The sequence below is a fragment of the Pongo abelii genome, chromosome 2, assembly GCF_028885655.2.
Source record: "Pongo abelii isolate AG06213 chromosome 2, NHGRI_mPonAbe1-v2.0_pri, whole genome shotgun sequence".
NCBI lineage: Eukaryota > Metazoa > Chordata > Mammalia > Primates > Hominidae > Pongo > Pongo abelii.
Window position 1 is genome coordinate 132,033,741 of NC_085928.1, and position 16,162 is coordinate 132,049,902.

A 16,162-nucleotide genomic window follows, 5' to 3' on the forward strand; every position below is an offset into this window, starting at 1 on the left:
TGAAAAGGGTGTCCTTTCCCCACTTTATGTTTTTGCTTGTTTTGTCAAAGATCAATTGGCTGTAAATATTTGGATTTATTCTTGAGTTCTCTATTCTGTTCCATTGGTCTGTGTCCCTATTTTTATACCAGTGCCATGCTGTTTTGATGACCATGGCCTTATAGTATAGTTTGAAATCAGGTAGTGTGATGCCTCCAGATTTGTTCTTTTTGCTTAGTCTTGCTTTGACTATGCTGGCTCTTTTTTGGTTTCCTATAAATTTTTGATTTTTTTTTCTAATTCTGTGAGGAATGATGGTGGTATTTTGATGGTAACTGCATTGAATTTGTAGATTGCTTTTGGCAGTATGGTTATTTTCACAATATTGATTCTATGCATCCATGAGCATGGGATGTGTTTCCATTTGTTTGTGTCATCTATTATTTCTTTCAGCAGTGTTTTGTAGTTTTCCTTGTAGAGGTCTTTCACCTCCTTGGTTAGGTATATTCCTTAGTATTTTATTTTATTTATTTTATTTTATTTTATTTTTGCAGCTATTGTAAAAGACCTTGAGTTCTAGATTTGATTCTCAGCTTTGTCACTCTTAGTGTGTAGAAGAGCTACTGATTTGTGTGCATTAATTTTTTATCTGAAAACTGCTGAATTTATCAGTTGTAGGAGCTTTCTGGAAAAGTCTTTAGGATTTTCCAGGTTAACAATCATATCAGCAAACAGCAACAGTTTGACTTCCTCTTTATCAACTTGGATGCCCCTTATTTCTTTCTCTTGTGGGATTGCTTTGGCTTAGATTTCCAGTATGACATTGAAGAGGAGTGGTTAGAGTGGGCATCCTTGTCTTGTTCTGGTTCTCAGGGGGAATGATTTCAACTTTTCCACATTCAGTATTACAATGGCTGTGGGTTTGTCATGGATGGTTTTTATTATATTGACGTGTGTTCCTTGTATGCCAATGCACCTTTATGTGTATAAACTGGAAAACATAGAAGAGGTGGATAAATTCCTGGAAAGATACCACACTTCTAGTTTAAATCAGGAAGAATTAGATACCCTGAAGAGACCAATAACAAGCAGTGAGATTGAAATTGTGATTAAAAAGTTACCAACACAAAAAAGTCCAGGACTAGATGGAGTCACAGCAGAATTCTACCAGACACTCACAGAAGAATTGGTACCAATTCTATAAACACTATTCCACAAGATAAAGAAAGAGGGAGCCTTCCCTGAATCATTCAATCACCCTAATGCTAAAGCCTGTATCACCCTAATGCTAAAACCAGGAAAGGTCATTACAGACCAATATCTCTGATGAAGAAAATTACAGACCAATATCTCTGATGAACATAGATGCTAAAATCCTTAACAAAATACTAGCTAACCATATCCAAAAACATATCAAAAAGATAATCCACCATGATCAAGTGGGTTTTATACCGGGTATGCAGGGATGGTTTAACATTAATATCAATATAATGTGATATACCACATAAACATATATCAACACATATCAACATATATTAGCACATATCAACACATACCAATAAATGTGATACACCACATAAATATATATTATAACATCAATAAATGCGATACACCACATAAATAGAAATAAAAACAAAAATTACATGGTCATCTCAATAGATGCATAAAAATCATTCATCAAAATCCAGCATCCCTTTATGATTAAAACTCTTAACAAAAAAGAACAAATCTTGAGGAATCACATTACCTGATTTCAAATTATATTATAAAGCTATAGTAATCACAACAGCACGGTACTGCCATAAAAACAGACACATAGAGCAATGGAGCATAATAGAGACAGCCCTGCAACTCCTGGGTCATAGACTGGCATTGGTCTGTGGCCTGTTAGGAACTGGGCCGTACAGCAGGAGGTGAGCTGCAGGCAGGTAAGTATTCCTGCCTGAGCTCCACCTCTTATCAGATCAGTGGTGGCATTAGATTCTCATAGGAGTGTGAGCCATACTGTGAATTGAACATGCAAGGGATCTAGGTTGCATGCTCCTTAGGAGAATCTATCTAATGCCTGATTATCTGAGGTGAAACAATTTCATTCCAAAACCATTCCACCGCCACCCCGGTCCATGGAAAAATTGTCTTCCACAAAATAAGTTTCTAGTACCAAAAAGGTTGAGGATCACTGGAATAGAGAACCCAGATACAAATCCACACACCTGCAGTTAACTCATTTTTTACAAAGGTTCCAAGAACATACACTGGGGAAAAAACAGTCTCTTCAATAGATGGTGCCAGAAAAACTGGATATCCATATGCACAAGAATGACACTAGACCCCTATCTCTTGCTGTATACAAAATCAAATCAAAATAGATTAAAGACTTAAGTCTAAGACTTTAAACTATAAAACTACCACAAGAAAACTTTGGGAAAAATCTCCAGGACATTGGTCTAGGCAAAACTTTCTTGAATAGTGCCACACAAGCACAGGCAACCAAAGCAAAAATGGATAAATGAGATCACATCAAGTTAAATAGCTTCTGTACAGCAGACAATACAATCAACACAGTGAAATAATAACCCATAAAATGGGAGAAAATATTTGCGAACTACCCATCTGACAAGTGATTAATTACCAGAATACACAAGGAGCACAAATAACTCTACAGGATAAAGTCTAGTTATCTGATTAAGAAATGGGCCAGACTAAGAAGCTGCTAGGCTTCTTAGAAACAGGGCAGACAGAGCAAGAGGGAGGACAGAGCAGAGGCCAGAGCCCAGGCAGGATGTGGTGCCATGCCACCACTATGGGCATCCGGGGAGGAGTGTCAACCACTATGGAAAACAGTTTGAATTTTTAAATTTGACAAAATCCAAAAAGAATTTGATAAACTCAAGCAATAATTAAAAATTCAACATCCGTTCATGATGAAAACCCTCAAAAAATTGGGAATAGAAGAAACATACCTCAACATAATAAAAGCTGTATATGACATACCCACAGCTGGTATCATACTGAGTGGGGAAAACTGGAAAGCCTTTCCTCTAAGATCTGGAACACAACAAGGATGCTCACTTTCACCACTGATATTCAACCTAATACTGGAAGTCCTACCTCGAGCATTCCAACAACAGAAAGATATAAAGGGCATCCAAATTGGAAAGGAAGAAGCCAAATTATTATCCTTTTTGGAGATGGTGTGATCTTATATTTGAAAAAACTGAAAGGCTCCACAAGAAAACTATTAGAATTGATAAACAAATTCAGTAAAGTTGTGGGATACAAAATCAACATACAAAAATAAGTAGTATTTCTAGATGCCAACACCAAACAATCTGAAAAAGTAATATAAAGAAATCCCAGTTACAGTAGCCACACATAAAATTAAGTACCTAGTAATTAACCAAATAAATGAAAGATCTCTGTAATAAAAACTATAAAACTCTGATTAGGGAAATTGAAGAGGACACCAAAAGATAAAAAAAAGTCATGTTCATGAATTGGAGGAATCAATATTGATAAAATGTGCATACAACCCAAAGCAATCTACAGATTCAAGTCAATCCCTATCAAAATACCAATGACATTCTTCATAGAAATATAGAAAACAATCCTAAAATTTATATGGAACCACAAGGACTCAGAATAGCCAAAACTATCCTAAGCAAAAATAACAAATCTTGAGGAATCATATTACCTGACCTCAAATTATACTACAGAGATATAGTAACCAAAACAGCATGGTACTGGCATAAAAACAGACATATAGAGGAATGGAACAGAATAGAGAACCCAGAAACAAATCCACACACCTACAATGAACTCATTTTTGACAAAGGTGCCAAGAATATACACTGGGGAAAATACAGTTTCTTCAATAAATGGTGCTGGATAAAGTAATGAAAAACTGGATATCTATATGCAGAAGAATGAAACTAGACTCCTATCTCTTACCATATACAAAAATCAAATAAAAATAGATTAAAGACTTCAATCTAAGACCTTAAAAACATGAAACTACTACAAACAATCATTGGGGAAAATCTCCAGGACATTGATCTGGGCAAAAGTTTTTTGAGCACAGGGTTACGCCACAAACCCAGGCAACCAAAGAAAAAATGGACAAATGAGATTGCGTCAAGTAAAAAAGCTTCTGTACAACAAAGGATACAATCAACAAAGTAAAGAGACAATTCCCTAAATGGGAGAAAATATTTGTAAACTATCCATCTGACACAGGCTTAAAGACTGGAATATATAAGGAACACAAACAACTCTACAGGAATAAATCAAATGATCTGATCAAAAGATCTCCAAAAGATTTAAGTAGATGTTTCTCAAAAGAAGACATACAAATGGCAAACAGGTATATTAAAAGGTATTCAACATTATTGATCATCAGAGAAATGAAAATCAAAACTACAATGAAATACCATCTTACCTAAGTTAAAATGGGTTGTATCTAAAAGACAGGCAATAACAAAAACTGCCAAAGATGCAGGGAAAAGGGAACCCTCATACACTGTTGGTGAAAATGTAAATTAACAACTGGTATGAAGAGCAGTTTGGAGGTTTCTCAAAACAGTAAAAATTGAGCTTCCATGTGATCCAGTAATCCCACTGCTGGATATATACCCAAAAGAATGGAAAGCAGTATATCAAAGAGATATCTTTGCTGTTTGTTGCAGCATTATTTACAATAGCCAAGATTTGGAAGCAACCTAAGTATCCATCAACAGATGAACGAGTAAAGAAAATCTGGTACATATTCACAATGGGTTACTATTCATCCATAAAAAGAATGAGATTGAGTCATTTGCAACAACATGAATGGAATTGGAGATCATTATGCCAAGTGAAATAAGCCAGGCACAGAAAGAAAAACATTGCATGTTCTCACTTATTTGTGGGATCTACAAATCAAAACAATTGAACTCATAGAGATATAGAGTAGAAGGATGGTTACCAGAGGCTGGGAAGGGTAGTGGGGACCTGGGGGAGAGGTGAAGATGGTTAATGGCTACATAAAAATAGGAAGAATAAATAAGACCTAGTATTTGCTAGCACAACAAGGTGACTATAGTCAATAATAACTTAACTGTACATTTTAAAATATCTTAGAGTGTATTTGGAGTGTTTGCAGCTCAATGGATAAATGCTTGAGGGGATGGATACCCCATTCTTCATATGCTTTTTTCACATTGCATGCATGTATCAAAACATCTCATTTGCCCCATAAATATATACACCTACTATGTACCCACAAAAATTAAAAACAACAAAACTAAGTACAATTTATGTATTAGGAGATATTATGCTTCCTCCTCCCTTGCCACCATACAGCCTCTGCACCTAAACATTGAAAAGAAGAAAGCCTTCTTTCTTTCAAAACTTGTGTTTAGAAAGCCTGAATTAAAGAGCTACATGCTCTTTGCAACATTCTGTATGAACAATACCTCAGAGACGTGACCCTATACAATTTCCCACTCTTCTACTGGTTTGAAATAATAAGTTTTTATTGATTTGTAGCCTATATTTATCTCCTTTCTTTCCTCTGAGATTTTTTCCTTGCATCACAATGTCAAGGAAACAAAAAGTTTCTGTTACTTATTAACCAAAGACACAAGAAAACAAAAATTGCTCCAATAAAATATTTAAGAAAAAAATTAGGGTAATATATATTATCATCTTTATCTTTCTGAAACTGGAAGTTTCAGTTGAAGAATCAAGGTATAATCAGTAGGCATTTCTAATTTGAGTTACCAAATGAAGATACATATTTTCAAAGGAAAGAGAAGTTTCATGGCTCTTAAATATCTTCATTCAAAAAGGGTAATACAAGAATTAGGCTGTTGAGGATTTTTGCAGGATTTCGTGAAGAGAATTTCTTTGGTAGAGCTGTGTAGTGATTTCTGCCATTCACCAAGGGGAAAGGGTGTTGGGAGTATCTCTAGTGAAAAGCACTTCATCAGGACCATGGAGATTTTGAGATGGGATTTCCCCTAGAGGACTGGCATCTGATCATTAGCTGCTTTGCCAGTAGAGTTGCTGTGGCTAGCTTTGGATCAATCTGTGCTCTGAGCTTCTCTGGGCAAAGGGTGTAGGAACTTTGCTTGTGGGTTCAAGGAGAGCCATATGGTAGAACCAGCCTGAAGCCATCTGAAATCTAGCCAATAAGGTCTTTTAAAAGTTCAGCAAAATTTCAGGATACAAAATTGATGTACACAAATCAGTAGCTCTGCTATATACCAACAGTGACCAAGGTTTGAATCAAATCGAGAACTCAATCCCTTTACAACAGCTGCAAAAAATAAAAATAAGTACATAAAACAAAATACTTAGAAATGTACTTAACAAAGGAGGTAAAAAAAAAAAAAAAAAACCTCTACAAGGAAAACTACAAAACACTGCTGAACAAAATCATAGATGACACAAACAAATGGAAACACATCCCATGCTCATGAATGAGTAGAATCAATATTGTGAAAATAACCATACTGCCAAAAGCAATCTACAAATTCAAAACAATTCTTATAAAAATACCACCATCATTCTTCACAGAATTAGAAAAAACAATCCTAAAATTCATATGGAACCAAAAAAGAGCCTACATAGCCAAAGCAAGACTAAGGAAAAAGAACAAATCTGGAAGCATTACATTGCCCAACTTCAAACTATACTATAAGGCCATAGTCACCAAAACAGAATGGTATTGGTATATAAATAAGCATATAGACCAATGGAACAGAATTGGGAACCCAAAAATAAACCCAAATACTTACCATAAATTGATCTTCAAAAAAGCAAACTAAAACATAAAATGGACACCTTATTCACCAAATGATACTGGGATAATTGGCAAGCCTCGAGTAGAATAATGAAGCTGGATCCTCATCTCTCATCTTATACAAAAATCAACTCAAGATGGATCAAAGACTTAAATCTAAGATCTGAAACCATAAAAGTTCTAGAAGAGGTGCTGGCAAGATGGCTGAATAGGAACAGCTCTGGTCTGTAGCTCCCAGTGAGATCGATGCAGAACTCAGGTGATTTCTGCATTTCCAACTGAGGTACCCAGTTCATCTCACTGGGACTGGTTGGACAGTGGGTGCAGCCCATGGAGGGTGAGCCAAAGCAGGGTGGGGGCATCACCTCACCCAGAAAGCACAAGGGATCGGGGATTTCACTTTCCTAGCCAAGAGAAGCTGTGAGAGATGGTACTGGGAGCAACAGTGCACTCCAGCCCAGATACTATGCTTTTCCCACAGTCTTTGCAACCAGCAAACCATGAGATCCTCTCCGGTGCCTGGCTTGGTGGGTGCTACCCCCATGGAGCCCATCAAGCTAAGATTCACTGGCTTGAAATTCTTGCTGCCAGCACAGCAGCAGTCTGAGATTGACCTGGGATGCTTGAGCTTGGTGGGGGGAGGGGCGTCCACCTTTGCTGAGGCTTGAGTAGGCAGTTTTACCCTCACAGTGTAAACAAAGGCTCCTAGAAGTTCAAAATGGATGGAGCCCATTGCAGCTCAGTAAGGCCACTGTGGCCAGACAGCCTCTCTAGATTTTCTCCTCTCCGGGCAGGGCATCTCTGAAAAAAATGCAGCAACCCCAGTCAGGAACATATAGATAAAACCCCCGTCTCCCTGGGACAGAGCACCTGGGAGAAGGGGTGGCTGTGGGGCAGCTTAAGCAGACCTAAACGTCCCTGCCTGACAGCTCTTAAGAGAGCAGTGGATCTCCCAGCACAGCGTTTGAGCTCTGATAAGGGACAAGCTGCCTCCTCAAGTGGGTCCCTGACTGCCATGTATCCTGACTGGGAGACACCCCCCAGTAGGGGCCGACAGACACCTCATGCAGGAAAGCTCTTGCTGGCATCTGCCAAGTGCCCCTCTGGGATGAAGCTTCCAGAGGAAGGAACAGACAGCAATCTTCACTGTTCTGCAGCCTCCACTGGTGATACCTAGGCAAATAGGTTCTGGAGTGGACCTCCAGCATACTCCAGCAGACCTGCAGAAGAGAGGCCTGTTAGAAGGAAAACTAACAATCAGAAAGGATTAGTAGCAACATCAACAAAAAGGACGTCTATTCAGTAACCGCATCTGAAGCTCACCAACATCAAAGACCAAAGGTAGATAAATCCATGAAGATGGGGAGAAACCAGCATAAAAAGGCTGAAAGCTCCAAAAACCAGAATGCCTCTTCTCTTCCAGGGGATCACAACTCCTCTCCAGCAAGGGAACAAAACTGGACAGATAATGAGTTTGATGAATTGACAAGAAAAGACTTTAGAAGGTGGGCAATAACAAACTCCTCCGAGCTAAAGGAGCATATTCTAACCCAATGCAAGGAAGCTAAGATGCTTGAAAAAAGGTTAGAGGAATTGCTAACTAGAATAACCAGTTTAGAGAAGAACATATATGATCTTATGGAGCTGAAAAACACAGCACAAGAACTTTGTGAAGCATACACAAGTATTAATACCCAAATCGATCAAGCAGAATAAAAGATATAAGAGATTGAAGATAAACTCAATGAAATAAGAGAAGACAAGATTAGAGAAAAAAACAGTGAAAAGAAGTGAACAAAGCCTCCAAGAAATATGGAACTATATGAAAAGACCAAATATATATTTGATTGGTGTACCAAATATATGTTTGATGGGGAGAATGGAACCAAGTTGGAAAACACTCTTCAGGAGAACTTCCCCAACCTAGAAGGCAGGCCAACATTAAAATTCAAGAAATACAGAGAATACAACAAAGATATTTCTCAAGAAGAGCAATCCAAGACACATAATCGTCAGATTCATCAAAGTTGAAATGAAGGAAAAAATGTTAAGGGCAGCAAGAGAGAAAGGTCAGGTTGCCCACAAAGGGAAGCCCATCAGACTAATAACAGCTCTCCCTGCAGAAACCCTACAAGCCAGAAGAGAGTGGGGGCCAATATTCAACACTGTTAAAGAAAAGAATTTTCAACCCAGAATTTCATATCCAGCCAACCTAAGCTTCATAAGTGAAGGAGAAATAAAATCCTTTACAGCCAAGAAAATGCTGAGAGATTTTTGTCAACACCAGGCCTGCCTTACAAGAACTCCTGAAGGAAGCGATAAACATGGAAAGGAACGACTGGTACCAGCCACTGCAAAAACATACCAAATTATAAAGCCCATCAACACTATGAAGAAAGTGGTGATCAACTAATGGGGAAAATAATGAGCTAGCATCATAATGACAGAATCAAATTCACACGTAACAATATTAAACTTAAAAGAAAATGGGCTAAATGCCCCAATTAAAAGATACAGACTGGCAAATTGGATAAAGAGTCAAGACCCATCAGGGTGCTGTATTCAGGAGACCCATCTCTCATGCAAAGACACAAATAGGCTCAAAATAAAGGGATGGAGGAAAAAAAAAGGGATGGAAAGCAAAAAAAAAAACAAAAACAAAAAACAGAGGTTGCAATCCTAGTCTCTCATAAAACAGACTTTAAACCAACAAAGCTCAAAAGAGACAAAGAAGGGCATTACATAGTGGTAATGGGATCAATGCAACAAGAAGAGCTAACTATGATAAGTATATATGCACCCAATACAAGAGCACCTAGATTCATAAAGCAAGTTCTTAGAGACCTACAAAGAGACTTAGACTGCCACACAATAATAATGGGAGACTTTAACACACCACTGTCAACACTAGACAGATCAATGAGACAGAAAATTAACAAGGATATCCAGGGCTTGAACTCAGCTCTGGACCAAGCAGTCCTAATAGGCATCTACAGAACTTTCCACCCCAAATCAAGAGAATATACATTCTTCTCAGCACCACATCACACTTATTCTAAAATTGACCACATGATTGGAAGTAAAATATTCCTCAGCAAATGCAAAAGAATGGAAATCATAACAGTCTCTCAGACCACAGTGCAAACAAATTAGAACTAAGGATTTAGAAACTCACTTAAAACCACACAAGTACATGGAAACTGAACAACCTGCTCCTGAATGACTACTGGGTAAATAATTAAATGAAGGCAGAAATAAATAAGTTCTTTGAAACCAATAAGAAGAAAGACACAACCTATGAGAATCTCTGGGACACATTTAAAGCAGTGTGTAGAAGAAAATTTATAGCACTAAATGCCCACAAGAGAAAGCAGGAACGATAAAAAATTGGCACCCTAACAACACAACTAAAAGAACTAAAGAAGGAAGAGCAAACAAATTCAAAAGCTAGCAGAAGATGAGAAATAACTAAGATCACAGGGAACTGAAGGAGACAGAGATACAAAAAACCCTTCAAAAAATTAATGAATCCAGGAGCTGGTTTTTTGAAAAGATCAACAAAATTGATAGACCACTAGCCAGACTAATAAAGAAGAAAAGAGAGAAGAATCAAATAGACATAATAAAAAATGATAAAGGGGATATCACGGCTGATCCCACAGAAATACGAACTACCATCAGAGAATACTATAAATACCTCTACGCAAATAAACTAGAGAAATGGATAAATTCCTGGACACATACACCCTCCCAAGTCTAAACCAGGAAGAAGTGGAATCCCTGAATAGACCAATAACTAGTTCTGAAAATGAGGCAAAAATGAATAGCCTACCAACCAAAAAAAGGCCGGGACCAGACGGATTCACAGCCTGATTCTACCAGAGGTATGAGGAGCTTGTACCATTCCTTCTGAAACTACTCCAAACAATAGAAAAAGAGGGACTCCTCCCTAACTCATTTTATGAGGACAGCATCATCCTGACACCAAAACCTGGCAGAGACACAACCAAAGAAGAAAATTTTAGGCTAATATCCCTGATGAACATTGATGTGAAAATCCTCAATAAAATATTGGCAAACTGAATCCAGCAGCACATCAAAAAGCTTATCCACCACGACCAAGTCGGCTTCATCCCTGGGATGCAAGGCTCATTCAACATATGCAAATCAATAAATGTCATCCATCACATAAACAGAACCAATGACAAAAACCACGTGATTATCTCAATTGATGCAGAAAAGGCATTCGTCAAAATTCAGCAGCCCTTCATGCTAAAAACTCTCAACAAACTAGGTTTTGATGGAATGTATCTCAAAACAATAAGATCTATTTATGACATACGCACAGCTAATATCATACTGAATGAACAAAAACTGGGAAACATTCCCTTTGAAAACTGGCACAAGACAAGGATGCCCTCTCTCACCACTCCTATTCAACATGGTGTTGGAAGTTCTGGCTAGGACTATCAGGCAAGAGAAAGAAATAAAGGGTATTCAATTTGGAAAAGAGGAAGTCGAATTGTCTCTGTTTACAGATGACATCATCGTATATTTAGAAAACCCCATCGTCTCAGCCCAAAATCTCCTTAAGCTGATAAACAACTTCAGCAAAGTCTCAGGATACAAAATTGATGTGCAAAAATCAGAAGCATTTCTATATACCAATAACAGACAGAGAGCCAAATCACGATTGAACTCACATTCACAATTGCTACAAAGAGAATAAAATACCTGGGAATACAACTTACAAGGGATGAGAAGGACCTCTTCAAGGAGAACTACAAACCACCGCTCAGGGAAATAAGAGAGGACACAAACAAATGGAAAAATATTCCATGCTCATAAATAGGAACAATCAATATTGTGAAAATGGCCATACTGCCCAAAGTAATTTATAGATTCAATGCTATCCCCATCAAGCTACCATTGACTTTATTCACAGAATTGGAAAAAACTACCTTAAATTTCACACAGAACCAAAAAAGAACCTGCATAGACAAGACAATCCTAAGCAAAAAGTACAAGATTGGAGGCATCACACTACCTGACCTCAAACTATATTGCAAGGCTATGGTAACCAAAACAGCATGGTACTGGTACCAAAGCAGATATATAGACCAAAGGAACAGAACAGAGCCCTCAGAAATAACACCACACATCTACAACCATCTGATCTTTGACAAACCGGACAAAAATAAGCAAAAGGGAAAGCGTTCCCTATTTAATAAATTGTGTCAGGAAAACTGGCTAGCCATATGCAGAAAGCTAAAACTGGATCCCTTCCTTACACCTTATACAAAAATTAACTCAAAATGGATTAAAGACTTTAACATAAGACATAAAACCATAAAAACCCTAGAAGAAAACCTAGGCAATACCATTCAGGCCATAGACATGGGCAAAGACTTCATGACTAAGACACCAAAAGCAATGGTAAACAAAAAGTCAAAATAGGCAAATGGGATCTAATTAAACTGAGGAGCTTCTGCACAGCAAAAGAAACTATCATCAGAGTAAACAGACAAACTACAGAATGGGAGAAAATTTTTGCAATCTATCCATCCAAAGCGATAATATCTAGAATCTACAAAGAACTTAAACAAATATACAAGAAAAAAACAAAGAACCCCATCAAAAAGTGGGTGAACGATTTGAACAGACAATTCTCAAAAGAAGACTTTTATGCAGGCAAAAGACTTATGAAAAAATTCTCATCACCACTGGTCATTAGAGAAATGCAAATCAAAACCACAATGAGATACCATCTCATGCCAGTTAGAATGGCAACCATTAAAAAGTCAGGAAACAACAGATGCTGGAGAGGATGTGGAGAAATAGGAATACTTTCACACTGTTGGTGGGAGTGTAAATTAATTCAACCATTGTGGAAGACAGTGTGGCGATTCCTCAAGGATCTAGAACCAGAAATACCATTTGACCCAGCGATCCCATTACTGGGTATATACCCAAAGGATTTTAAATGATTCTTCTATAAAGACATATGCACATGTATGTTTACTGCAGCACTGTTCACAATAGCAAAGTCTTGGAACCAACCCAAATGCCCATCAATGATAGACTGGATAAAGAAAATGTGGCACATATACACCATGGATCACTATGCAGCCATTAAAAAGGATGAGTTCATGTCCTTTGGAGGGACACTGATAAAGCTGGAAACCATTATTCTCAGCAAACTAACACAAGAACAGAAAACCAAACACTGCATGTTCTCACTCATAAGTGGGAGTTGAACAATGAGAACACGTGGGCACAGGGAGGGGAACATCGCACTCCAAGACCTGTCATGGGGTGGGAGGCCAGGGGAGGGATAGCATCAGGAGAAATACCTAATGTAGATGACAGGTTGATGGGTGCAGCAAACCATCATGGCACATGTATACCTATGTAACAAACCTGAATGTTCTGCACATGTACCCCAGAAATTAATGTATAATAATTTTAAAAAGAACTTAAACAAATTTACAAGAAAAAAGCAAATCACCCCATTAAGAATTTGGCAAAGGACATGAACAGACACTTTTCAAAGAAGACATTCATGTGGCCAACATTCATATGAAAAAAACTCTAAGTCACTGATCATTAGAGAAACGCAAATCAAACCACAATGAGATCCCATCTCATACCAGTCAGAATGGCTATTATTAAAAAGTCCAAAAATGACAGATGCTGGTGAGGTTGTGGGGAAAAGGGAACACTTATACACTGTTGATGGGAGTGTAAATTAGTTCGACCACTGTGGAAGACAAACACCTAAAGACAGAAATACCATTCAACGCAGCAATCCCATTACTGGGTAATATACCCAAAGGAATATAAACCACAGGAAGGGGAACATCACACACCGGGGACTGTTATGGGGTGGGGGGAGAGGGGAGAGACAGCATTTGGAGATATACCTAATGTTAAATGACGAGTTAATCGGTGCAGCACACCAACATGGCACATGTATACATATGTAACTAACCTGCACGTTGTGCACATGTACCCTAAAACTTAAAGTATAATAAAAAAATAAAAAATAAAAAAATAAAAAAAATAAAGACGTGTGTGTATGTTCATTGCAGCACTATTCACAATAGCAAAGATATGGAAATAACCTAAATGCCCATCAATGGCAGACTGGATACAGAAAATGTGGTATATATACACTATGGAGTACTATGCAGCCAGAAAAAAGAACGAGATTATGCATTTTGCAGGGGCATGGATGGAGCTGGAGGCCATATCCTTAGCAAGCTAATCCAGGAACAGAAAACCAAACACTGCATGTACTCACTTGTAAGTGAAGTCAAATGATGAGAACACATAGAGGGAAAAAACATACACTGAGGCCTATTGGAGGATAGAGGGTGGGAGGAGGGAGAGGATCAGGAAAGACAACTAATGGGTACTGGGCTTAAATACCTGGGTGATGAAATAATCTGTACAACAAAACTCCATGACACGAGTTTACCTTTGTAACAAACCTGCACATGTACCCCTGAACTTAAAATAAAAATTAAAGGAAAAAAAATTCTAGAAGATAACATTGGATAAACTTTTCTAGACAGTGGCTTAGGCATAGATTCATGACCAAGAAACCAAAAGCAAATGCAACAAAGACAAAGATAAATAGATGGGACTTAATTAAACCAAAAAGCTTCTGCACAGCAAAAGAAATAATCAGCAGAGTAAACAGACGACCTATAGAGTGGGAGAAAATCTTCACAATCTATACCTCCACCAAAGGACTAATATCCAGAATTTACAAGGAACTCAAACCAATCAGCAAAAACAAAACAAACAATCTCATCAAAAAATGGGCTAAGAACATGAATAGTCAGTTCTCAAAAGAGGATACACAAATGGGCAACAAACATATGAAAATATGCTCAAAATCATTAATGATCAGGGAAATGAAAATCAAATCCACAATGCAATACCACCTCATGCCTGCAAGAATGGCCATGATCAAAAATAAATAAATAAATAAATGTTGGCATTCTCAATAGAGAATATCTCTTGTACTAGGGATGGAGCAATGAACAATATATATTCCTTAATATAGGCTTGCATTCTGACAGGAAGAAACAGATGATAAATTTTAAAATAAACAATTACATATTAGAATATATAGTTCTATAGAACTGTGTTAGAACTATATTCTATTCTGTAGAATATATGTATCTATATATTTATATCTCTCCGTATCTATCTATAGATATAGATATCTATAGATATAGATAGATAAATATATGTTTTCCTTTAATAGTCTTTCATGTTTCTCTAATATTAATTGGAAGTGGAAGCCTTGTAACCCAGTCTCTTAGACATAACTCATGGACAAAGATTTGGGGGAATTTGGATATAAGACAAAATAAAGCTAGATAAATTATTAATTTTCAGTCTATAAATATTTTTGTATTTCCCTAGTGTGTATCAGGAATTATTCTAGGCATTGAAATTACAGGGATAACAAGATAAATTCTCTGCCTTCATGAAACTTACATATTTTAGGAAAGATGAACAAGAAGAAAATAAACATATATGTTCAAACATCTAGTTTTAGATAATGGTAAATACACTGAAGCAATAAAGCAAAGTAAATGGATATATTAGACCGAGTTGAAACACGATCTTGGATCTGCCTAGCATTACCTACCTGCATACTTACTCTGGTGTTGATTACAAACCTTGCTTCTTTGACTGAGCTGGACCTAATGATTGCTTGTATCATCCCTAGGGTTATAAATCTACTATCGCCACCATCACCATCTAAGGAGACCCCCATACATGATGCCACTTTAAGAGGGGAGGCCCCCTCTCCACGCCTTACCTGGAATGTATGCTTGAAGTCTTAGACTTATTCAGAAGCTTCCTGAAACAGCTACTTTACACAAACTGGAAGTGTGGGGGAGTTAAAATGTTGTTGGATTTCACACCCATTAGAATAACTACTATTAAAAAAACCCCACAAAATAACTCTTGGCAAGGATGTGTAGAAATTGGAACACTTATGCACTGTTGGTAGGAATGTAAAATTGTGCATCTTCTATGGAAAACATTATGGTGATTTCTCAAAAAATTAAAAATAGAATTATCATATGATCTAGCAATTCTGTTTCTGGTATATATATAAAAAATAATTGAGAATGGGTCTCAAAGAGATATTTGCACACCTGTGTTTGCAGCAGTGTTATTCACAATTCCAAGAGGTAGAAGGAACCCAAATGTCCACCTATAAATAGACAAAATGTGGTGTGTACATACAGTGGAAAATTTTTCAGCCTTAAAAAGGAAAGAAATCTTACTACATGTGACACCTTAGATGAACCCAGAGGACATTATGCTAAGTGAAATAAGCCAGTCATAGAAAGAAAAATACTGTGTGAT

General features: G+C 37.4%; 1 long non-coding RNA gene across 2 annotated transcripts in view; it reads left to right on the forward strand.

Annotated features, from left to right (window-relative positions):
* The window catches only part of LOC129058614 (uncharacterized), a 128,141-nt gene that overhangs the window by 22,268 nt on the left and 89,711 nt on the right, over positions 1 to 16,162 (forward strand). Inside the window, exon 4 of one of the 2 annotated variants that reach the window (XR_008523849.1) lies at positions 15,513 to 15,739. The exons of the other annotated variant lie outside the window; for it this stretch is intronic. This is a non-coding gene — a long non-coding RNA (uncharacterized LOC129058614). Of the gene's footprint in view, positions 1 to 15,512; positions 15,740 to 16,162 lie in introns of those variants that run through there. 2 annotated transcript variants of the gene reach the window in all.